Below are 26,898 nucleotides of genomic sequence, written 5' to 3'. Positions count from 1 at the left end.
AAAATAGGGTAGATCTACTTTATTTTAGGAAATTTGTGCCATTCTTGTAAACCACGGTGTAGAGGAGGGCGCGTGTCGTGCCGTGAGTAGTGCGTGTTCGTGCCTTCTCGAAAAACGCCGTGTTTGTGCGTGTCGTGCCGGTATGCATTTTTGACCGTGCGTGATCGTGTTTTTTTGTTCGACACGATTTTGCACGACACGTGCTAAATTTTTGGTCTCCCTTTAGAAGTCGTGCAAAATACCTTACTAAACACTAACATCGAACAAGAATATAAAACCGACCAAAATATTCCTAAAATTATTTGCTTCGTTTTTGTAGGCTGGTACTTATTGCCGTTTTGTTATGGAGAGACCAGAGTATGAGTGAAAAATGATGATGTTTGTTTGCCATTTGTTTTGTTCATGAGAGAAGCAAATACAAAAACTATTCTGAGGGTTAACGCAATATATTCTCTTTGGATGATGTTATTGAAAAACATCCTCTTCCCGAATTGAGAAAACTGATTGACTGCCCAAAAAACGTTGTAAGATATTTTAAACACTCGGAGCTAAACAACAAATTGTCGAAAATGTTAAAACAAGATATAAGAACACGTTGGAATTCGACAAATATTATGCTTGAGAGCATTTCTAGGACTTCTGTTGGGTTTTCATAAAATATTAAAAGTGTGTTCCGATACATAAAGCTCGGAAAAATACCCTACAATGCACATTTTTGCCCTTTGGCCTAAAAAACTTTTGAAGGTCTGCTCATTGACTCTTAATTCATGAAAGATTTGAAAGCTAAAACTAAACAATCATTGCTTAAACGCTTTGTACCAACAATGACACATCTAATAGGGACGTTTTCATTTCTGTCGTTTAAGAAGATGATTTTTTATTAGCTAATGTAAATGCAATGTTACTTGATATACAAATTGAGAACATATGATGAGCAGGAAATTACAGTGCCACATTTACACGAATTACACTGTGCAACAAAATGGAATGAAAGTCTGGGACACAGAAAATTCCTCTCGGGGAAGAAAGGCATTGGTGAGTATATTAAGAACTCCGAAGGACAGATCCGCCTTGAGTCGAACTTCCGCGTTATGGCGTGATGAAGTTTTTGCTAGAGACCCTGTAAGCCGTCAGGAATTAGCGTTATATCTTTGTTCACTCTAGCTTATTTTTGAGATGACATGTCTTCAGTCGAATCGAATGAGGATTATTTTCGTAGAGCACTTCTAACCTTCTAACTCGCTTTCGTCAATGTCCTTTTCGTTCTTTATTTTAAGAACCGCTATAAAGATACCACTAGATGACGTTTTTCAGCTTCGAAATGTTCTGCAAAAATGTCGGTCAGAAAATTTTAGGTACGACTCTCATTGACAACTAATCGAGTTTGTCGCGTTTTTATAGCCATTTTTGACATTTACCCCTGTTTGCTCAGAAAAGAACTGTGTTTTGTGTTTTTGTATGTTCTGTAAAGAATATACATATGAATATTTTTTATAAACAAATAAATGTACACCTATATCGATTTCCCCTTTTTTGTAATTTCGTGCGTGAGTGTGCGTGTTCGTGTCTTCTCGAAAAACGCCGCGTTTGTGCGTAAATGTGCATAAAAATTTTGGTCCGTGTTCGTGCATGTTCGAGCCTAATTTTTTAGGCACGCGCCCATCTCTACCACGGTGTCCTATAAGTATGCCTGTCATTCTATTAATTCCAGCTTTACTTAGTAATAGCACAGTTTTTCCCTATTCTCGTTTCTCGACAGGACTTTTGGTATTTTCTACAGTGAAGTGAGGTATGATTGTCACAGCTTTATTCTAAACAAGAAAAAAGTCGTTAAGTTCGGCCGGGCTAAATTTTTATAATCTCAACCATATAATATTCTTAACCCTTAATGTCCACAATTTAAGGTGCAAAATTTTTTCCACCACGGATACCCCAAATGCCTAAATTATCTAATCTAATCTAAACAAGTATAAAGTATCAGTCAGTATCAGTATCAGTGGACATTTTGAACTTGTCGACAAAAAAGTTAGGATTAAAATTCAAAAGTGTTGTGGAGGAGGCATCTGAAGGAATTCATTGGATATCGCGCCCACCAATCATTTCAGTGGGTCTTCGCATAACTTTTGGACCAGTATGCCAGAAAACATGGACTAATATTGCTGTAAACAGGACAATAACGAACAAGATCGGTATATATTTCTAAAGGATCTTTGAAAATACCCTAAACTGCACTTAGACACAAATGTTGAACCCTAAGGAGAGGACCGATATGGGCCATTTTAGAAGTTAAACTAAATCTGGACAAAATATTATGAGATTGAAAGTGTGGACAACATTTGTTGCCCCGTTCAAGAGATATCGTGCTATATTTAGTGACATTTTTAATATTGGAGGAAGGTACCGGAAGTTGTTGACCGGTATTGTCCATCTTCTGAAACTAATTCTGAACAAAATATGACGAAGGCCAAATTTTGTACCAAACCGGTTGATCAGTTCGAGAGTCATCGTGCGCTCCAACCCACGGTGTCATAGGAAACTTGTACTACACGATGCAACACTGAAAATGCAAACAACTTCTAGTATGCATTTTTTGACAGTACATATTTAGACTATAAAAACCCTAGAAGGGTTTTGTCCTGTCAGATCCAGTTCGGATTTTATGGCCTCATCTAAACTGGGCTAAAACTACACTTTTTTGCATTTATCAGGAATTTATCTCAGAAACGAATAGGAATTTGGCCTTGCTGTCTTCAGCAATATTGTAGCCCTAAACTAGTAGAACATAAGAAAATCTAAAAATTATAGAAAATGTTACATAACTGCTGAAATTCAGGTCCGTATCAGCTAAACTATTGGGAGTTGAACCAAGTAACCTTTTGCAAAAATCTTCCAAATAAAGTTCTCAACAATTCATTAGAATATTCTGAAACTCTAAAATGTGAAGTGTATTTTGCATCATATCTTTTACAACACGTATTTTAAACACTGTTCACACCAACAGTTTATTCTCGCATTTCGGATTTCACTACTTTATTGACATTTTTATTAAATCGTCGTTGAAAAATGTACTGAAAACAACGGGATAGAGGCATTTTACAAGAATGACATGTTCTGAAGAGTTGTATACTACATTCCAGGGAATAGTTTTGCAAAAGAAAATATTCAGAAAAAATTAACGGTTTTGTAGATACGGCGCGAAATGTATAAACATTTTTGCATATATTTTGAAATTTGATGCAATAAATGTAGTTTTTCGAGTTCGTTATTTCTCCAAATATTTTATTCTTGTCCTAACCTACAAATTTGCTTCCGAGGTCAGAAGAAGATTTGCATTGGTTTCAGATATATAGCCCCGAATTTCTTTAAAAACTCAATATTTTACCATGTTTAGGTGGGGCCATAAAATCCGAGCTGGATCTGACACAACAAACCCCAACTAGGGTTTCTTGTCATTTGGGTCTGTACTTTCAAAAAATCCTCAGTTCGAATTGTTTGCACAAGCACAAGATAACCTTAAAAATGTTACACAGTGCTATCGTATAGGCGACAGTGAATAAAAGTTGCTGTAACAAAAACCAAAGCGATTCGAAAGCAGGTCCTAAACTGAACTTTTCTGAACTTTTGTTTGGGAGGTACCCGAAGAGTTCATATTGGAACCTTATCTGAGTCTGGTAAAAATTTCACGATGTACAAAGTATGGACCAAATCGGTTACTTCCTTAAAGAGTTATCGTGCGCACACATTTTCCGAACATTTTTAAACTTTTGTGGGAAAGGTACCGGAAGGAGTGGTCCGATATAACCCATCTTCGAACTTAAACTAAGAAGGCCAAATATGGACCAAATCGGTTGATGATATGGGGGCTTTATGAAAGTGTGGACCTATGTTGACAATTTTTGATGGAAAAGTTTTGTGACTGCAGGGAACCTAAAATGTCAAGTTACGGAAAGTTTTGTCAAACGATGTATCTAAAACCCTCAAAATACCAAAAATCGGGAGGTACCGTTATATGGGGGCAATACCAAAACAATGGCCTATGTTGAAGATTTTTAGTGAAGAAGTTTCATGGCCACTGAGAACCTCAAATGTCAAATTACAGCATATTCGGTAAAAAATTTTAGCTAAAATCCACAAAATACCGAAAATCGGGGGGTACCATTATATGGGGACTATATCAAACCATGGACCATGACCACTAAAAACCTCAAATGTAAAATTACAGCTAGTTTGGTTAAAAATTGTAGTTAAAACACTCAAAATACTGAAAATTGGGAGGTACCGTTATATGGGGGCTATACCAAAACATGGACCAAGGTTGACAAGTTTTGTTGGAGAAGTGTTGTGACCTTATATGTCAAATTACAGCTAGTTTGGTTAATAATTGTAACTAAAATACTCAAAATACAGAAAATCAGGAGGTACTGTTATATGGGGGGCTATATCAACACGTAGGCCGATATATCCGATCTTCGTACTTGGCCTGCCTATGGCTGCCAAGAGACTCTGGTGCAAATATATAGCTCAATTATTGTGGACGCTAGAGTGATTGCAACAGACATGTCTATATCGACTCAGAACTTTTTCCTGATCAAGAATATATCGTCACCTGAAATGACCAAAGACGTAACCCTCAAGGCGTTACGTTGAGGGTTACGTCTTTTTTCTCAAAAATGATTTCCTGTAGCACGGATGAATGAACTTTTGCATATTAATCACTAAAATAATGTTTATTCGATATCCACCATACTATGGTGGATAGTATAAAAAGATAAATGAAATTAGGTTTTTAGGGATTTTTAGGGATTAGTTAAGTAAAAGTTTAGTATTAATAGAAAAAGACAACAAATACTTTTTATAGAGCCAAATGCTAAGTAGTATTTTGTATGCTCAAGTAATATTTTCCTTTAAAAGGTGTTTAATTTTGATATTTATTCCACATCACTTTTCTTCATGGACCTCTAGACAGTTTTTTTTTCAAAAATATTTTAAATCCACACAGCTACACACACTTCATTGCCCACAACATAATAATTTTTTCTTCTCACATTTCGGTAGCGATAACGATCATATGTCGGAGTTGCCTCAAATTATCTGCACAGAAGCGAAAAATAACTTTGTGCAACGGCTGTCAGTTGCTATCTGCCTTATCTGAAGACAGCAGTGAGTACATGTTGCACGTGCTTGGCAAACGTTGCAAAGCGTGTGCAACTAAACAACAACCAAAAGCACTTCGTTGACTTCCTGCTACATGCCACTCTAATATTTGCCTATTTATGATCTTCTGTCTTTGTTGCTGCTGTTGTTGTTTTTTCTGGATTCTTTATTTTATGAGTTAGAATGTTTATGCTAAATCTGGAGAGTTTTTTTTCTGTTTACTTGGTTCGAAGTTATGCCTTAAATCAATATTTATGGTCGTTGGATGGGTTCGGTCAATGTGTCTGTCTGTCTATTTTGGAGTTTGCAAATAAGCTGTAAACACTCTTCTGCAATCCGTATATTTTTGGAATTGTGGAATTTGTGTAGATGCGAAAATAAGAGGAAATATAAATTGTTTCTAAAAATATCAGAAACATAAATAGTATTAGAGCATGTGGTTGTTCAATTAATGGATTAGCAGACATTAGCAGGAAGAAGAATATGTAGGTAAACATAATTCCAAGAAACTACGCCATTATTTGTAAAGTAATTCAGCTACACTAGAGTATAATAGCGGCCTGAAACATGACATGAGTTTGATTGTAAGAGTATCATACAAACAGTCAACGACTTGTTGTATTTAACATGGGGTAACCACATGTTCGTCCTATTCTAAGACTTCTGCATCTTCACGTTGTCTCCAGGGATTGTGGGGTTCAAGTGGTGCGAGATGCATTGTCATGTTCAGAGCAGCCTGCAGAGCGTTTTTGATGGTCTCATAGATTAGAATTGACGGACTCCTTTGTAAGCTTTGACAGGAGTGCCCAAAATCCAAATACCAAACCTTATAAGACCCTCATAGGTTTAGATGGACCACACATACATAAGGTCATTCTATAATTTGTGCTTTAAGTCTCAAACATTTAGCAATGGAATCTAAAACATTTCCTTGTCTCCTCATCGATGTTCTACTTTCAACTCATGCATGGGTATGGGTAACAATCAGGAAGACTATTGAAATGGACACAGATTTGAAAAGTCTTTGGTTTGGAGAGGATTTACAATAGACATCATGCCCTATAGGTTCCGGTTTGTACCCTTGGACATATCTGTCTGGCGGGGATGCTTAGAAAGGCACTGCAACGACAACATCTATTCGACTGGTGTCATGAGAACGCACCTCAGGGTGGCATATTGGCAAGTTGGAACATTCTTCCACTACCTCCTCGGCTGATAGGGCTCTTATACGGCTTAGCACACTCTTCGCTATCACTTTTGAGGTGCTCTATAAAGTGCCGGTTAAAATAACACGGCAGCACTTCGGATCTGTCACTGTTACCCCGTTGAAAGAACCATCCATTCTATCATATTTCTTTCCCGGATTCGAAAGTCATTTAACCGTTGCCCACTATTTACTACAAATGCTGTACCAATGTTGTATTGGTTTAGGTGTTTTTAGGCGGAAGATATTTTAAGATCTTTTATAGTAGGGTTTTAAGGTTGCTTCTGTCTACTGTAGAAGATCTTTTAAGTTATCTATAGTAGACAGAGGACTTTAACGTCTTCTATAGTAGACTGAAGTCCTTTTAAGGTATTCTTTAGTAGACAGACGACCTTTAAAGGTATTCTCTAGTAGACACATCAACTATTACGGTATTCTACGGTAGAACGAAAATCTTTTAAGTAGGCAAAAGGCCTTCTAATTTATTATATAGTAGACAGAAGACCTTTTAAGGTCTTCTAAACTAGACAGAAGGCCTCTTGAGGTATTCCCTAGTAGACAGAAGACCTTATAAGGACTTCTATAGTAGACAGAATGCCTTTTAAGGTTTCCCTAGACAGACGACTTTTAAGGTTCTCTCTAGTATGCAAAATACCTTCTAGGTATTCGATAGTAGACAGAAGACATGTACGGTCTGCTATAGTAGGCAGAAAGGCTTTTAAGATATTCCATAGTAGACAGAAGATATTTTAATGTCTTCTATAGTAGGTAGAAGCCATTTAAGGTCTTCTATAATAGACAGAAGGCCTTTTAAGGTCTTCTATAGTAGACAAAAGACCTTTTAAGTTTTTCTATAGTAGGCAGAAGACTTTTTAAGGTCTTCTATAGTATACAGAATACTTTCTAAGGTCTTCTACAGTAGATAGACCACCTTTTAAGGTCTTCTATAGTAGACAGAAGGCATTTTAAGGTCTTCTATTGTAGACAAAAGACCTTTCAAAGTCTCCTATAGTAGACAGAAGACCTTTTAAGGTCATCTTTACCATACGGAAGGCCTTTGAGGGTCGCCAATAATGGACAGAAGACCCTTTAAGGACATTTCTAGTAGACAGAAGACCTTTTAAAGTTTTCTAGAGTACACAGTAGTGTTTTTAAGTCTTCTATAGTAGACAGAAGACATTTTAAGGACTTCTATAGTCGACTGAAGACCTTCTAAGGTCTTCTGTAGAAGACAGAAGACCTTTTGGGAACGTTTAAGGTCTTCTATAGTAGACAGGAGGCCTTCTATAGTATACAGAATACTTTCTAAAGTATTCTGTAGTAGACAGGAGACCGTTTAGGATCTTCTATTGCAGACGTAAGACGTTTTAAGGACATCTATAGTAGACAGAAGTCCCTTTATGGGTTTCTCTAGTAGACAAAAGATCTTTTAAGGTCCTCTGTAGTAGACAGAAGAGCTCTTAAGATATTATATAGTAGACAACGACTTTTTAAAGTTTTTAACAGCGAACAGAAGAACCCTTGCCATTCAGCTTTTCCATGGTTCTGAAAAGTTCGAAGGTAAAAAGAAATTTAGTCGGGTTGTTTCTTAACAAAAACGATTGACGAAATGAGGTCTGACCCAAGAGTAATAACGGGTTGGCAGAATGTGACATTTATCAGACCGGATGCCATAATGGTGATGTCTTGAGAACTGTGTAAATCTTATGTTATTCCCTTAGGAGCGACTTCGTGTGTAGAGGAGCGTCATTGCCTAGAACTGTATGCCAAAGTTGTTAATTAGCATTGAAGTCCCCTAGCACCAGACGGTGCAAGGCTAACTAATATCTGACATATAACGCAGGTCGAAACTATTCATTGGCGGTATGAACGAATTAAGCAGCTGTACCTCGGGAGTCTCATATACTTCTGCTATCTCCATGCATTCCATGTACGGATCACTAGAGATTAGCTCAAGCGAGATAGGCCTGTACCGAAGAGATTGCTGTATAAGGAAGGCAAGTCCTCCTCCTCCGTTTTTTTACGATCCCTACGCAAAACATTGTAACCATCGCAACGTTGCAAGCTACAGGTGACGGTGAGTTTTGTTTCTTTGATCACGGCGACCATGATGCTTCCCCAACTCATAAAGTCAGTAATTTCGCTGACATTGTTCTGGAGACCGTTGCAATTTACGCTCCCATGGTGAAGAAATACATGAACATAAACACACCTCTGTCGTTAGTTTCGGTGTTGCCCCACAAGGAACGTCTTGCGTTGGCATCGCAGGCATTGATGATGGATGGTGTTGTGAGGACGAATGACTCTCATGGGAGCAAGACCTCACTCAAGAAGCGATAAGGAAATGCTTACCATTCTCCAGTTCCATTCTTTACTCGGTGAAGTCCACTGTGGTAAACTGGGGGCATAAGAAAGCGTTTATGGTGTTTTTAACAATTGAACACGATCTAGACTTACCGTAATCCTTCATGTATGTGGTCCTGTAACATCTGTTATACAGACCCTTTACTTCGTTTTTCGTTAACGTAGGACGAAGGGTTCAAAGATATACTCCTTTCTACGTTTGGCCAACGTTTTGGTTTCGTTTCCATATAACGGTGCCGCCCGATTTAAGATCTTTTGAATGTTATAGCCTTATTTCCCAACTGAATTATCCATTTATGTTCCCAGAAAGAAGAAAACATTCTAACACAAAGCTATTAACATAGAGCTAGGTTTAGGTATAACCACCACATAACGGTACCGTATTGCATGTTGAAGGTTTTATCCAGTGTTCATCCACTCAACTTCAATTCAAATTCCATTTCCAATTGTACATCAAATCAAAATGTCCCAAAGGTTTTCGAGACTGAGATTTTATCCCACGTGTCACCCGACCATGACAACCTGAAATTATAATATTTTAAAAGGTTAAGCACAGATTTTCTTTGAACTTCTTTATACCACATGTCAGCCAATGCCGACAGGCTACAATTAATTGGATTTAAAAAACAAATCCCATCTTGTTGATCTTCAACAAACAAAATTCCTTAGACTTCAATTTGAGTGTGTTTGTAAACAATTCCACTGAACTACCAATAATGATAATTCTTGACCTTACGATGTAAAGCAAAGACGTTCTCCAAAACCTCAACGAAAAACCAAACAATAACACTTTGATCATCAATCATTGTTCATCACACAATGCATAGGTACGTCAAGTCTTTCCATTGAAATAAAACATGCACCTCTTTTTAGTGGGGCCCACTACTACCAACTAACCTTGAGTGATATGCAAAGAACGGAATGGAATGCCATTTGATTGATAATCCGTTGACATAGACTTGTTTCACTCATCAGAAGTGTTCTTTGTATCTGTCGTCTAACAAGTCGGGAATAAATGTAAACAAATCCATAGAAAATTAAACAGTTCTCCAACTATAAGTTCTACATTCTTACAAATGCATGTATGTACAATGTACATATGTTTGGGGGTAATCTGAGAATCAATTTTTTGCCTTGTTCAGTGTTATCCAAACCAGACGTAATGACGTCGACATCCAACGTCATTTAATGCCCAATTGAAAACTGATTCATTTTCTTGGTATTATTCATGATGAGGGCTATTGTGGCGTATCTGACTGACTGTTTGGTTCTCTGTCTGTCTGTCCCCATCAACATAGACCTTTCATCACTCACTTTTTTCTACTACAAATAGCCATAATGATTATGGATGGATTATGATTGACACCCATTCATTGTGACTATTTTTGTCAATCACTCAGCCCGTCAAGGGAATTATGTACATGAAAATATGAATAATGAATATGTAAACAAAAAAATATGTTGTACGGTATGAAATCTGATAGAAATGCAGGCATAGATTGTATGTATGTATTTAACAGAGATTTAGAAACATGTGAATGTAGAAATGCATATAGAATTACAAAGAAACACGGCGAAAGGGTTAAACCGGGCGGACCAAATTATATTTACCTTACATCAAACATCTTTACTAGAATGTTTTACAGTAAAATAATTACAAAATATTCAGTCTTTATCCCAGAGTAGTTGCTTTAACATTATTTAAAGCTTTTTTACTTGTGGGGAAAATTGGCATTGTTTGCCAAGGGGTAAGGCAGTGCGCATACCCAACAAAAAAATTCCTTGCTAAATAATGGGTTTTTATAGTACTTATTGGTAGTCGTATCTACTTACAAAATCCCCTACTAACCCATTATTTGAACAAGGACATGTCGCATGTTATTCTACGACCACTACACAGAAAAAACAAATTCATTCAATTTATGAACAGTGTTCAAAAATTGTTCCCAATGTTCAGATTTTTACATTGTATGAACCTAATCCATAAAGCAATAAATACTGGTTTCTTTTTTGAATGAAACATAAACATGGAATATATGCCTTTTTTTTTTTTTTTGCAAAATATGAACCAATTCATTCAAGAAAAAGTTACTTATATTCAAAACTCTGTTTATGTTTTTACAGTGTTTTATTTAACTTGCTTTGGTGTGTGTTTAGTTCAAATCTGGTAATTAATTTTTAACACGGTTGCAGTTGACCAATCGAACTAAAACTTTGCACACTTTTCAGATTTGGATGACAATACACGAATATGAAATCAAAACCAATATTGGTCCATTCTAACAGTGTTTTTACGGTGTCTAACTTAACCCCCTTTTCAAATCTGGTAACTGATTTTTAAAACGGTTGCAGTTGACCAATCGAAGTAAAACTTTGCACACTTTTCAGATTTAGATGACAATACGTGAATATGAAACCAAAATCAATATGGGTCCATTTTTCCTATAGCCCCCATATAACGGTACCACCCGATTTCCGGTATTTTGCTTTTCAAATCTGGTAACTCATTTTTCACACAGTTGCAGTTGACCAATCGAACTAAAATATTGCAAACTTTTCAGATTTGGATGACAATACATGAATATGAAATCAAAAGCAATATTGGTCCATTTCTACAGTGATGTACAGTGTTCAATTTCACATGCTTTTCAAATCTGGTACCTCATTTTTAACACAGTTGTAATTGACCAATCGAAATAAAACTTTGTACACTTTTCAGATTTGGATGACAATACATGAATATGAAACCAAAACCAATGTGGGTCCATTTATTCCTGTAGCTCCCATCCAGCGGTTCCACTCGATTTAAGGTATTTTATCGTCATTTTAAGCGTATTCGCTGTTTTTTGACAACTAGGGTTTCCAATGGCACAGAAACGTAACCATTATAAATTATGGACATAGGTCCAGGTTTTGGTATAGCCCCCATATAGCGGTACCGACCGATTTTAAGAGTTTTAAGGATTTTATCTTCATTTTTATACCGAATTGCGTGTAATTTGGGATTTGGAGATCCCAGTGGTACAGAAATTTCTCCACCAAGAATTGTAACTTAGGTCCAGGTGTTGGTATAGCCCCCATATTACGGCTCCACCCGATTTCAAGTGTTTTTTGACTTAATTTTTGGGCCGAAATGGCTGTAACTTTGATTTCGAGTTCCCAACTTCTCTACCAAAAATTGTGGACATAGGTCCAGGTTTTGATATAGCCCCTATAAATGGTACCACCCAATTTCAGGCATTTTAAAGTTTGTATCTACATTTTCGGCCTAAATTGGTTATGGGGTTCCGTTGAAAATGGAAAGAGCATGTTGAGAGGGGAAAATTCGGAGGAGGTTGTTCGGCGGTGGTTTTTCGGAGGTTCGGTGGAAGTTGTTCGAAATTTAAGTGAATGTTGTTCTTAAGTTCCGAGGAGTTTGTTTGAAAGTTCGGATGAGGTTGTCCGGAGGAGATTTTTCGGAAGTTTGGATGAGGTTGTTCTGAAGATCGGTGCAGGTTGTTCGAAGGGATGGTGTTATCAAGGTGGATGTTAGGAACTTCCACCCCCCTCCGAACTTCCCCTTCTCAACATGCCTTTTCCACATGCTGTCTAACCTGTTCACTACTACACACAAACTGTCAAAAAATAAATACTTTTTTCAAAATCTGACCCACGTACACAATTTTGGTGGGGAAGTTTCTGTACAACTGGGAACTCGAAATGCCAAGTTACAGCCAATTCGGACTAAATATGAAGACAAAATCCTCAAAACAACTTTAATCGGGTGGTACCGCTATATGGGCACCATCATTAAATATCATTTTTAATCTCAAGTATATACAAATAAAATTGAAAATCTTAAAAATGTATTTACAAAAAAAATTAAAAATAATTATAAAATTAATAAGTTTCAGTGTTCTATTTTTAAATGCACTAAAAACTAGAAAATAAGTATATAATTAAAAAAAATTAAGTAACAGTGTTTTATTTATAAGTGCACTTAAAAGTAGAAAATAATTTTTCATGATGGAATCTCTCAAATAAAACGCTTGCCATTCAATATTGTCACAATTTTTAATTCAAATGCAAGCGTTTTATTTGAGAGATTCCATCATGAAAAATTATTTTCTACTTTTAAGTGCATTTATAAATAAAACAATGTTACTTTATTTTTTTAATTATATACTTATTTATAAGTTTATTTTTTCTATATTTTGTTTTGAAATTAGTTTTTTTAGTTGGCGTTTTTTATTGTTGGACTGCAGAATTTTACATCTTTGTGTTTATTTCAGCTTGAGTCCATATTTTGTTGTAATTCAATTGTTTGAATAACAACAAAATATTTTAAAGTGAATATGAAATTGATTAGTTGCGGGCGAAGGGTAGGGAATACTATAGTTTCTGTTGTCACCAAACAACTTCATCAGTTCCCTTTTTCGCCGACTCTGTATCGATAAACATGTCAATAAAGCCATCTAGCAAATTAAATAAACAACAAAACAAAACAACTTTCTTGTTGTTTTTACCCCCGCTTATTGAAGCAACATTCCTATGTTCGTATTCTTTGCGAAGCAAAGACGACATAAAAACAGTGGTGGATATGAAATTCTTTAGTTCGACTCAAATTGTAGGGTAAACAGCTTTAGGGCCATATAGCAAATTTCTCATTTAATTTAATTTGCTAGATGGCTTTATTGACCTGTTTATCGATACAGAGTCGGCGAAAAAGGGAACTGATGAAGTTGTTTGGTGACAACTGAAACTATAGTATTCCCTACCCTTCGCCCGCAACTAATCAATTTCATATCCACTTTAAAATATTTTGTTGTTATTCAAACAATTGAATTACAACAAAATATGGACTCAAGCTGAAATAAACACAAAGATGTATTAGTTTTTTATTTTATTTTAAAATTAGTTTTTTTATGAGGGTTGGCGTTTTTTTATTTGGTATGACGACTTCTATTTTGTTTTTCAAAATAGTCAGGCTTAATCCCATATTCGTTGTTTTAATATTTTATTAAAACAACTTTAATTTATTAGTGGGAAAAAATTGGCGATGTTTACCAAGAGGTAAGGCAGGGAAGACTTTAGTTTCAGATCTCGCCACAGATCTTCATCAGTTCCATTGTTTCTTGTTTTTCAACAAAAAACTTTTTATACCCAAGTGACAATTGCCCGCTCAAATAGATACGTGTGCAAAGAAACACTCTGATCGAGAATTTCTTTGCCACTACCTAGACTCGAGCAACTTCACTTGCAAAAAAAACCAAATCTTTCCCACTGCTATGCGTTCGTCGATTCTCGACGAAAAAACACATAACTAATTTGTTGGTATTGCATACTACAGCAATAAACAACATTTCGACGGTGCCCGGTCTCACAATTAGGAGGGTTGGCGTTTTTTATTTGGGTAAACATCGCCAATTTTTCCCACTAATAAATTAATGAAGATCTGTGGCGAGATCTGAAACTATACTCGTAGTCTTCCCTGCCTTACCCCTTTGTTATTATTATTATTATTATTTTGTGACTATTGTTCTTTAAACGTTTCTCTAATTGATTTTTCCTAAGGAGTTATGTATCTTGTAAAAAAAGACAAAAACAATAGAAGCAAAGCCACAACATCTTTATAGGCAAAGCACAAAAACCGGGTTTTGCCAGAAAAAAAAAAATGGTGAATATTGGGGAAACTAGCAAATTAAATTTTGTATTTTATAAAAGCATTCATACTTTTGCAAAAATAGTATTGTGTACATGAATACAAAAATTTGTCCATTCATTTTAAAAGAGGCACGTTGAAATTATGGACAAAAAATTATGAACGGAATTAGTAAAAAATCATACTTTTGTTTTTCTTTTTCTGTGTAGAATAACTAGTTATTTTATGGCCACTGGAAGTAGAACAATAAGCTAAAAATATGTATGTATGTTTTTCTACTTTTAGAACTGTTGAGGTGAAAATTTGTTTTAATTTCTACACACTTCATATTTTTATTTATTTTGCTCTCCACGGGATTTAATTTTGCGAATTTCTGATTTGTAGCCGAACACACTATAATCGGACACACACGCTCTTTGCCACCGTACTCATAACTTAGTAAGGAGTAATATAAGTATTTGTTTTTGTTTACATTACTTTGATCAGGGTAAAATTCATGCATGTCCGTCCGTCTGTAGTAATCACTCTAGCATCCACAAAAATGGAGATATGACGCTGAAATTTAGTGTTTTTGTGCGTCTTTTGTTTACAGGCAGATCAAGTTCGATGATGGGCTATATCGGTCTACGTTTTGGTATAGCCCCCATATAACGGTACCCCCGATTTCCTGAATTTTGTTTTTAGCTACATTTTCAGACGGAATTAGCTATAATTTGACATTTAGGGTTCTTAAGTGTCCAGAAAGACACCTCCAAATAATAGTATGCTAAGTCTAAAAAGTGAGTTTTGCAGAAGAAGCTCTCAAAGTGTGGACATTTTTTTGAACTTCAGTACTATGCTAAGTCAATATTTGTTTATAACTTCTGTTCGGATTGACCGATCATTACCAAAATTTGACAGAATTTAAGTTAAAGGACGTTCGACACCTCCAAATAATAGTTTGCTAATTCTGAACAGTGAGTTTTGCAGGACAAGCTCTAAAAGTTTGGAAATTTCTTTGACCTTCAGTACTATGCTAAGTAAATATTTGTTTATAACTTCTGTTCGGATTGTCCGATTATTACCAAAATTTGACAGAATTTAAGTTAAAGGGCGTTAAATATAAAAATGTAAAGAACTTGAAAACATGCTAAGTCGACTTAGTATACTATTGTTTGGAGGCGTCGATATGATTGCTCCTACAATATCTCTTCTCTGCGTGTAGCCCCCATATAACGGTACCGCCCGATTTCAGGTATTTTGACGTTCTTAGTCACATTTTTAGACCGAATTAGCTGTAATTTGACATTTAGTGTTCCTAGTTTCCCACAAAATTTATATTCAAAAAAATATGGACATATGTCCATGTTTTGGTATAGCTCCCTTATAACGGTGTCTCCCGAATTTCGGTATTTTGGGAATTTTACCTAAAATTTTTAACCGAGCTAGCTGAATTTGACATGTGAAATTCTTAGTGGTCCCCACACCTATCCACCAAAAATTGTCAACATAGATCCATGTTTGGATATTGCCCCCATATAACGGTACCTCCCGATTTTCGGTATTTTTAGGATGTAAGCTAAATTTTTTGCCTTAACTACCCGTAATTTGACATTTGAGGTTCCCTGCAGCCACGAAACTTCTCCATCAAAAAATGTTAAGCAAAGGTCCATGTTTGGGGGTTTTGGCTAAATTTTTTGACTGAACTACCCGTAAGTAGACATTTGAGGTTCCCTACAGTCACGAAACTTCTTCACAAATTGTCAACATATGTCCACTAGGGTTATGACTTTTTTACAACCTCATATTCCTGTATCATATTTGGATGAGCTTTTACCTAAGATTAGATAAAATCTTAATTATAAGGTGATTCGATAAAAAAAAAGCTCACGCACAAAGTCATTTTAAAATTTATATGTAATTTTATATGATTTTTATATGAAAAAAAAAAAAATAAATAAAAATGGTTTTTGCGTGACTTTTTCAATATTTTAATGGAATAAAAGTTATTTTAGTCAATAATAGGTAAAATATCATTAATTTGTGCAACAGGAAATAATTTTTTCAAAAAAATTTTTTTTTCATTTCATAAAATTTTTCAAAAAAATTATTTTTTCAAAGTGGTTTGTGTGTGACCTTTTTTAATATTTGAATGAAATAAACGTTATTATAGTGATTAATAGGCAAAAGTTCATTCATTCCCGCTACAGGAAATCATTTTTGAGAAAAAAACGTCAAAAAGTCATAACCCTCGTTTAGGTATGCCCCCATATAGCGGTACCTCCCGATTTTCGGTATTTTAAGGGTTTTAGCTAAATTTTTTTTTAACTGAACTGCCCGTAACTTCACATTTGACGTTCCCAGCAGTCACGAAACTTCTTTACAAAAATTTCAACATAGTTTCATGTTTTGGTATAGACCCCACATAGCAGTACCTCCCGATTTTCGGTATTTAAAAGGTTTTACCTACATTTTTTGACTGAACTACCCGTTAAGGTCCTCTGCAGTCACGAAACTTCTCCACCAAAAATTGTCGACATAGGTTTATGTTTCGGTATAGCCCATATAAAACGGTAACCTCTTATTTTGGGTATTTTGAGAATTGTACCTAAAGTTTTTACATAAATAGCGGTAATTTAATATTTAAGATTCCCAGTGGTCGCAAAACTTCTATCCATGTTTTGGTATAGCCCCCATACAAACCTCCCGAAACCTCGCGATTTTCAGTATTTTAGCTTCATTTGTTGGCCGATCTTTCTGAAATTTGAAATTTGAGAGCTTACAAAAATTCTACAAAAAAAATTATTAATTTAGGTTCATATTTTTGTACAGCCCACATATAGCGGTACCTCCCGATTTTCGGTATTGTGAGGATTCTAGCCACAATTTTTAACCGAACAAGCTGTTATTTGACATTTGAAGTTCCCATTGATCACAATCCACTAGAAATATTCAACATAGGTCTAAGTTTTGGTATAGCCTCCATTTAACTTTACGTACCGATTTTCGGTATTTTGGCGATTTTAGCTACAATTTTAACCGAACTAGAAGTTATTTTACATTTAAGGTTCCCAGTGTGCGCAAAACTTCTCCACTTAAAGTTGGCAACATATTTAGGTCGGTGTTTTTGTACAGACCCCATATAACGGTACCTCCTGAGTTTCGGTATTTTGAGGACTTTAGCTGCAATTTTTAACCGAACTAGCTAGAATTTGTCCTACATTTTTTACAAAACTACCAGTAATTTGACATTTGAGATTCCCAGTGATCACAAAACTTCTCCATCAAATACTGTCAACAAAGGTCCATGTTTTGTTATAACCCCTATATAACGGTACCTTCCGATTTTTGGTGCTTTGAGGGTTTTAGCTACTATTTTTAGCTGAACTAGATGTAATTTGTCATTTGCGGTTCCCAGTTGTCACAAAGCTCTTCCACCAACAATTATCAACATACATTGGTAGATACAGGCACCATATAAAAGTGACAACCGAAAGAAAACATTTTAGGTACATTATCTGACATTTTTAGGTACCCACTCAATTCATTCAATTTTAGTTCAGTATATTTTATGGTGTAGGGTATGAAAAGTTCGGCCCGGCCTAACTTAACGCCTTTTTACTTGTTTTTATACCCTCAGCCTTTAGGCTAGAAAGGGTATATGCGAATTGTGGTTGTATATTATACAAATTAAATGTTTTTGGATAAAATTAAATGTTCTTAGACTTGGCAAAAAATATTGTCCTTAAAAGTTAATTTGCGTGGAAGCTGTGGCTATATTTATGTTAAAAAGTGGGTAAAAATGGGTTGAAGCCAACTTGTCTTTTTTTGTTTTCTCTTGGTTTGTGAGTAAACCACACTTCTCACTATATTCCGGTGAAAGTAAATGTAGAAGCCAACTAAATAAGGATCATCTCACCAATGTATAACTTTTTAAAATTTGATTTACGTCTACCACTAAATGATGCTGACATTTTGAAGCCAGATTTCAAGTGTTTTTTATATTTTCTTCTAATTTCGTTCCTAAAATATGTTTTTCAAAAAATCATATACAGGATTGTAGAACTCGCGATTTTGAGTTATTTGATGCAGCCGATGCTACATCTTAGCGTTCAAATTATATTTCGAAAAATATTTACAAATTAAAAGATATGGTCTTGCTGTATATGAAAATCACATGCGGACAAAATGATTTTGATAATTACGCGATTTACACATATTTTACAAATGCATATAAATTAAAACGGTTCATTTTAACTCTATTTCCGTTTAAGAAGCCTAATGATTTATCGAAACAACCCGATAATTTTCCTCAATGGAAACACTTCTATGTGAATGTAGATAAAGCAAAATCCGCACATTTTCTTAATAGTTTCAAGAAAAATAAAATTAGTACTCCTTTAGATTTTTTCCAATACTTTAAACTCTAGAATGCATGTAAAAACTATTTTTTTAAACCAAAATTTATTATTTGTTACCCAAATATGTGCTCAATTCGACTGCAACATCCAAATTATTTTTGGTCTCATTTGATTCCCCGTGAAGTTTTTACTTAAAACTATTAATTTACTTATATTTTGAAAAGAAACGTCGGATTACATTTAATTTTTTTCAATTTTTTATATATTCCGAGAATACTGAATAACATTTTACAATTACAGTCGAAATCGCTTATAACGTCGTCGTTTATAACGTCATATCGCTTATAACGACGAAATCCGAAAGTCCAGAATTTCTGTCCTTTATATTCCACACAAATAAATATCGCTTATAACGTCATCGATTATAACGTCATATCGGTTGTAACGTCGATTTTTTTTGTGAAATATTTGAATTTTGCTATACAAAGAAAAATTTTTTCTAAATATTTTGTTGTGTGTTTTATTTTCAAACTCAAACAACAAGAAAATACTAAACATATGCACAACATATTCGAAGATGGAATTGGACAGCTGAATTACGACTCACATGTAGGCGGTCTCAACTCAATTAAGTTTGAATTTTTGCCACCCAATGACACATCTGCTTTACAACCCACGGGCCAAGATGTAATAAAATCATTAAAATCGTATTGCCGGAAACCATCAGTGCCAGAGGCGTGTTTAGCTGTAGAAACTCTTCAAAAATGTATTTTCTCAGAAGATGTTACAAGCAAAGAATGTGTTTTGGAAACCCTTTCAAAACTGAGATCTGTGTTAACTTTAAAACTTATGTTGGAATTCAAAAGCCCAAACTAAAATAACAGACCATTTTATATAGAACCATATATTAACGTAATATATTTGCTGCAGAATTAATTTAACAGTCCATTTTTAACAGACCATATTATATAGAACCATATCCTATATTAACGTAATATATCTGCTACGTCTCAGTAATGCTGGCGACATTTCCTGAGTATTTCAGCCATGAAAAACTTCTCTACAAGTGCTGTCGTAAGACACGCCGTTCGGACTCGGCGATAAAAAGTAGGTCCCATATGAAGAAGTCTCCCTTGTCCCTTCGGGGATGTTGTGGGAACATATCTATGTATCTGCTGCAGAATTGATTTAATATCTTTATTTTTATACCCTCCACCATAGGATGGGGGTATATTAAGTTTGTCACTACGTTTGTAACTACTCGAAATAATCATTGTAGACCCCACAAAGTATATATATTCTTGATCAGCGTGCAATTCTACATCGATATAGCCATGTCCGTCCGTCTGTCTGTCTGTCCGTCTGTCCGTCTGTGGAAATCACTCTAGCGTCCGAACGGATTGACGTAGGTTGATGAAATTTTGGGAAAATATGTTATATTTACGTAGGACTTTTGGTATTGAAAACGGGCTATGTAGGTCCACGCTTTCGTATAGCCCCCATACAAAATGACGCGTGACGCGTCGTCGTTTTAAGGAATTTTTAAGATATTTGGCCCATTTTACCACCGAATTGGTTGTAATTTGATACTTTGTGTCTCCAGAGGCCAAAAAATATTCCTACCAAAGTTGGGTTATGTAGGTCCACGTTTTGGTATAGCCCCCATATAAGGCCCCATATAAAGTACGCGTCATTTTAATATATTTTGAATGTATTAGACCCATTTGACCACAGAATTGGTTGTAATTTGGTATTTTGTGTCTTCAGAGGCCAGAAAACATTCCTACCAAAGTTGGGTTATATAGGTCCACGTTTTGGTATAGTCCCCACATAAGACCCCTTATAAAGTACGCGTCATTTTAATATATTTTGAATGTATTAGACCCATTTGACCAAAGAATCGGTTGTAACTTTGTATTTTGTGTTTCCAGAGGCTAAGAAACATTTCTACCATAAAATGTTTATATAGGTCCACGTGTTGATATAGCCCCCATAATACAATATCTCCCGATTTTCGATATTTTGAACGTTTTAGCCTCATTATCACACCGATATGGCTGAAATTTGGTATTTAGTCTTCTTTAGGCGTATAAAACTTTCCCCCAGAAATTTGTTGGTATAGGTCCACGCCATCATATAGCCCCCATAGAACGGTACTTTCCGAATTTTGGTATTTTGAAGGTTGTGGCCACATTAATCCACCGAAATGGCTGAAATTTGTGGTGGAGGGTATAAAAAGTTCGGCCCGACCGAACTTAACGCTTTTCTTACTTGTTATTATTTTGTTTTTAAGACATTCGAATTGAATTTTATACGTACATAATAAAACAACGTATTTATACCCAAAAGTCACCATACATAATATAATTTCACCACTTTTATAAATATCGTTTATAATGACTATCGCATATAGCGTCCGATTTTGGTCGGTCCCTTGACCGACGCTATAAGCGATTTCGACTGTATTATCCAGTCTACACTAGGGTTATGACTTTTTGACGTTTTTTTCTCAAAAATGATTTCCTGTAGCGGGAATGAATGAACTTTTGCCTATTAATCACTATAATAACGTTTATTGCATTCAAATATTAAAAAAGGTCACGCACAAACCACTTTGAAAAAATAATTTTTTTGAAAAATTTTATGAAATGAAAAAAAATGTTGTTGAAAAAATTATTTCCTGTTGCACAAATTAATGATATTTTACCTATTATTGACTAAAATAACTTTTATTCCATTAAAATATTGAAAAAGTCACGCAAAAACCATTTTTATTTTTTTTTTTCATATAAAAATCATATAAAATTACATATAAATTTTAAAATGACTTTGTGCGTGAGCTTTTTTTATCGAATCACCTTATAATTAAGATTTTATCTAATCTTATGTAAAAGCTCATCCAAATATGATACAGGAATATGAGTTGTAAAAAAGCCATAACCCTAATCTACACTCTGACGTTCCTTCTTGATAACGTTTTAGTAACAATTGTGCTGATTAAAATAATTAGCGTTTTTATAATAATTTTTACCTTAAAGCAGAAGTAAAACCGCGGTAACTTTTGTCCGCAACAACCAAAAATTTGCTCGCGAGTGGATTTGTTATTGGGTTTTGTTTCTTAACCTATGTACCAAAATTCGTTGATGTAGCGCGAAAAGAAAAATTTAAATTTTTGGAAATGGAATTTGAAAGAATTGGCGATGTTTGCCATACTCGTATGTGTGTACGATTTTCTATTTTTAGAATTTTAGAGTGGATTTTTTTTAATTTCTACACATTTCATATTTTAATTTTATTTTGCTCTACATGGGAATTGATCTTGCGACTTCTGATTTGTAGGCGAACAGACTACAGTCGGACACACATACTCTGGCGGATCCCAGTCCGCGTTACTGGCGTTACTAAAAAATATACTCCATGGGTTTTCAAAAAACTTATATAACTCATATTAAAACTCATATATTTCAAAAATGTCACATTTTTAAGCAGATTTGCCTGTACTTTTACATTTTGACTTCTTTGAGAGTACAACCAACCCCTTTCTCACCAAAAATTATTATCATAGGTCAAAATATTAATTTCGACCCCATACAATGGGATCACACTGTTTAATGTATTTTAAAAGTTTTGTGCAAATGTTTGGTGAAAATTACTCTGAATTAATATTTTGTGACGGTAATTATAAATAAAACCAAGTAAGAACGGCGTTAAGTTCGGCCGGGCCAAATTTGTATACCCTCCACCACGAACTGTATTAAAGTGAACAGGAACACTTAGTTTCCTTTCGACTATAAAAGTATAAAATTCTTTCTCTTTGTACTCTCCCTCCAAAAGATCTCATATGGGGCGTCATCGTAGTCAATTCCCAAACATGGACCAATTGAGCTTTTGAAAATCTTTTGTAACACACAAAATTAAATTGCAGCAATCTCGCTTACTAGATTTAAATTGTTTTTTGAACACAAAATTCCAAAATCCTACAACCAATTCGGCAGAAAAATGTCACTAAGATCTTCAAAAAATCTTAAATGAGGGATATACCAAAACGTGAACCTATGATGTCTGGAAAATTGTATACCACCAAAGAAGACTAAATTCTAAATTTCAGCCGTTTCGGTGGACTATTGAGGGCACTACCTTTAAAATACCGTAAATCGAGAGGTACCGTTCTATGGGGGATATGTGAAGACGCAGACTTATACCGACGAATTTCAGATGGAAAGCTTTACACCTCCAACGAATAATAACCCTCCCCTAGAAAAACAGCCTGCTATGAAAAAACGAAAGAAAAGAAAAACAAATCCCTCAAAAGTTGACGACCCCCGCAAACGTTTTAAGGACCATGATCTACGAATCTGCACCTGGAATGTTCGCACTCTTTACAGAGAAGGTGCAGTTTACGCATTGGCAGACGTACTTGAAAAGTACAAGGCCGATATTACTGCCATACAGGAAAAACGATGGATTGGGAAAGGCGTCACAACAACACCTAAAGGTGACGCACTGTATTATAGCTGCCATGACGTAAAGCATGAGTTTGGTTGCGAATTTGTAGTTAGTCGGAGACTAAAACATCTGGTATCCAGCTTCACCCCAGTGAATGAAAAACTTGCTGCAATTCGAATAAAAGCTAAATTCTTCAACATCAGCTTTATTTGCGCTCATGCTCCCACTGAAGAAAAGGACAAACAGACCAAAGATATATTTTACGAGCGCTTAGAAGAAACATATGACCGTTGCCCTACCCATGACATTAATATTATTCTAGGCGATTTTAATGCCAAAATTGGAAAGGAGAATATCTTTGGCCCAACAGTCGGGAATTTCAGTCTCCACAGTGAAGCATCTGACAATGGTATGAGGCTGATAGACTTTGCAGCTGCAAAAAACATGGTAGTTAGCAGTACCAGATTTAATCATCTCGATATTCATAAGGGCACCTGGCTGTCTCCAGATCAAAGAACAAGTAATCAAATTGATCATGTTGTGATTGATGAAAGACATTCATCGAGCGTGTTGGATGTACGATCGTTCCGAGGCTCAAACATTGATTCGGACCACTACCTTTTTCAGCAAATTTACGTACCCGTCTAAACGTTGCAAATAAAGCACGAACAGACACAACGCGCTGCAAACACAACAGATAGCCACAGCATATTCCACTCAACTAGCCCAATTGTTTAATGAGAGCACTCCTTGTCCCGATAACATAACAACACAATGGCAAAATATTACCCACTCCATGCAAACGGCCGCAAAATCCATACTTGGATACCAGAGACCTCCACAAAGGAATTCGTGATATGACCAGGAGTGTCGTGCTGCTACCGAAGAAAAAATGCGGCATATAGAGCTACTTTACAATCAGTAGCAACGTGTAGCGCACAAGAGAGATATCGGGAGAAAAGGAGAGAGGAGAAACGTCTTTTCCGCAGGAAAAAGAGAGAAATGGTAAAGCGTGAGTGTGAACAAACCGAGATGTACAGGAGACAGAATGAAGCCCGAAAATTCTACCATAGAGTAAAACATCAAACTGATGGCCTTGAAACTGGCACATCCTCCTGTAGAGACCAGCAGGTAATCTGGTAACAGATACAGATAGCGTGCTCAGGATATGGAAGGAACATTTCTCCAAGCTGCTGGTATCCAATAGTAGCGATGACGATGATATCACAGATCCAATCCCAGAAGATGGTACAGAATGTATTTCGCCCGGCCAAGAACGAGTAAAGCTAATGGTCAACGAAATAATTGGACCATACCAACGTGGCTTTAGACCTGGCAAGTCCACCATTGACCAGATATTTACCCTGCGGCAAATCCTTGAGAAGACCCAAGAGATGCAGATCGACACATATCACCTTTTTGTCGATTATAAAGCAGCATTCGACTGTCCCCTTCGATCATAGGTATTCCATGCGATGTCTGAATTTCGTATCCCCGTAAAGCTCATCCGGCTTTGTAAGATGACTTTAACTGATACTAGGTCCTTAGTTAAAATTGAGAAGAACTTCTCCGAACAGTTCAGTACCAAAAGAGGTTTCAGAAAAGGAGACAGCCTCTCGTGTGACCTATTCAACATTTTGCTGGAAAAGGTAATACGAGATGCAAATGTCAAAAGAAATGGCACAATTTACACCAATAGCCACATGTTACTTGATTATGCTGATGACATAGACATCATGGGACGATCAGTAAAGGAAGTAACTGATAGCTTTAGGAAGGTCGAAGCAGAATCTGCGAAAGTGGGTCTGGCGGTAAACGGCGAAAAGACCAAATTGATGGTGTCGACGCGCAAAGCGTCCATAGAGCTCGGACCAGCTGTGGAAGTTGGTACCTATAATTTTGAGGTAGTTGAAGACTTCTTCTACCTCGGCACTGGCATAAACACAACAAACAACATCAGTTGTGAAATAAGAAGAAGAATTGTATTGGCCAACAGATGCTGGTTTAAGTAAGCAATTTAAAAAAAGGAACATCTCGTCAAACAAAAATAACACTATACAAAACGCTGATACTACCCGTGCTAATGTATGGCTCCGAAGCATGGGTACTTGCGCAAGCAGATAGGGCAGTGCTTGGTGTGTTTGAGAGGAAAATTCTTCGAAAGATCTACTGGCCGATTTGGGTTGACGGTGAATATCGACGTCATATGAACCAAGAGCTATATCAGCTATACAAAGACATGAATATAGTTAAACGTATCGAGATGCAACGATTGCGTGGGCTAGGCCATATCATAAGAATGAGCGATGATGAACCCGCTAAAACGGCGTATGAATACATGCTGCATGGCGGTGCACGCAGAATTGGCAGGCCTAAGAAAAGATGGCGCAAACAAGTGGATAAAGAGATGACAAGGCGCGGTATTCCAGGGATGCCAACTTGGTGGTTTTCCCGCTACTTGTGGTGATTTTTGACGTACAAAAAACACTTTTTAACCACTGTAGCAATTTTGGCTGCTTAAGGTAGCGGTTGTAGCGATTTTTAAGCAAAATTGTGTATTGTCATCACTTTTAAAGCAAACGAAAAGTAATATATTGAGCAGCGAGTAAAGTATTCATAAATTTAGATGGCAGATCGTGTTCAAAATATAGAATAAAAATATTTTAATAAAGAAATAGAAAAACATGCATGTGTGATTTTTTTAAATTTCTCTCTTTCTGTGTAACAATTGATAATTTCTGCTGTTTTTTCACATATTGGTAGTGTTTTTTGGGCTTAGTTAGTAGAGACTTGTGGTGGTTTTTAACACAAACTGTCTGTAGCGATTTTCAGCTATAAACAGTTGGCATCCCTGGATCTTTTCTTAGTTCGGTCTATGGAACAAATGTTATGTAAAGGGCCAGCTAAGTAAATAAGTTGTATACTACCCAACGAAGACTAAATACCAAATTTCAGTCATTTCCTTGTGATAATGAGCCTAAAATCTTCAAAATACCGAAAATCGAGAGGTACCGTTCTATGGGGCCTATATGAAAACGTAGACCGATATAGCCCATTTTCAGCACCAAACCTCCTAGGAGTAATAGAAACTTCCATACCAAATTACAAACCTCTATCTTAAAAATTGCGAGCTTTATCTTGATTTCAACAGACGGACGTACATGGTTAAATCGACTTTCAATTTTATGCTGATCAAGAATATATGCACTTTATAGGGTCTCCGACGAATATTTCGATATGTTACAAACGGAATGTAAAATTCAATTATAACCTCCAAATTAAGATCAATGCAAAAATGTCATTGGCCAGAAAAAATTGATTTGAGATCATAGTGCAATGGTGGATTTGCAACGAAACATTTTTAGGAACTGCATTGGTATGACCAAATTTTTTCGTTGGCCATAAGCTTAAGTCGTTCACGCAATATCAATTTCTCTCTTTTTTCCTGCGGCAAATACATTTCTATTCTTTCCTTTTCTAATGATACCTATCGGCCGCTTTGCGTTGCTACTGATCCTGGATTAGCCCTATATGCCTATACGGCTTAAATTTGGCTTTTAATCTTAGTTCTGGCTACAAAACTTTGTCCCAGAAAATTTTCGGTGCAGGTCGACGTTTTGATATGGCACCCCATAGAAAAGTATCTCCCGATTTTCCATATTTTAAAGGTTTTTACCTCATTATCACTTCGAAATGGCTGAAAGTTGGTTACAAGTTGGGGCTACAAAACTTTTTCAGAAATTTGTCGG

The 26,898-nt window shown here is 35.8% G+C and overlaps 1 protein-coding gene across 2 annotated transcripts in view; it reads left to right on the top strand.

Annotated features, from left to right (window-relative positions):
* The window catches only part of wun (wunen), a 231,924-nt gene that overhangs the window by 80,799 nt on the left and 124,227 nt on the right, over window positions 1-26,898 (top strand). The window lies entirely within an intron of this gene.

The sequence above is a fragment of the Musca autumnalis genome, unplaced genomic scaffold (assembly GCF_047663935.1).
Source record: "Musca autumnalis isolate F117 unplaced genomic scaffold, ASM4766393v1 scaffold_5, whole genome shotgun sequence".
Classification (NCBI taxonomy): Eukaryota; Metazoa; Arthropoda; class Insecta; order Diptera; family Muscidae; genus Musca; species Musca autumnalis.
The sequence above is the reverse complement of the archived record's forward strand: the minus strand, read 5'-3'. Positions and strand labels throughout refer to the sequence as shown.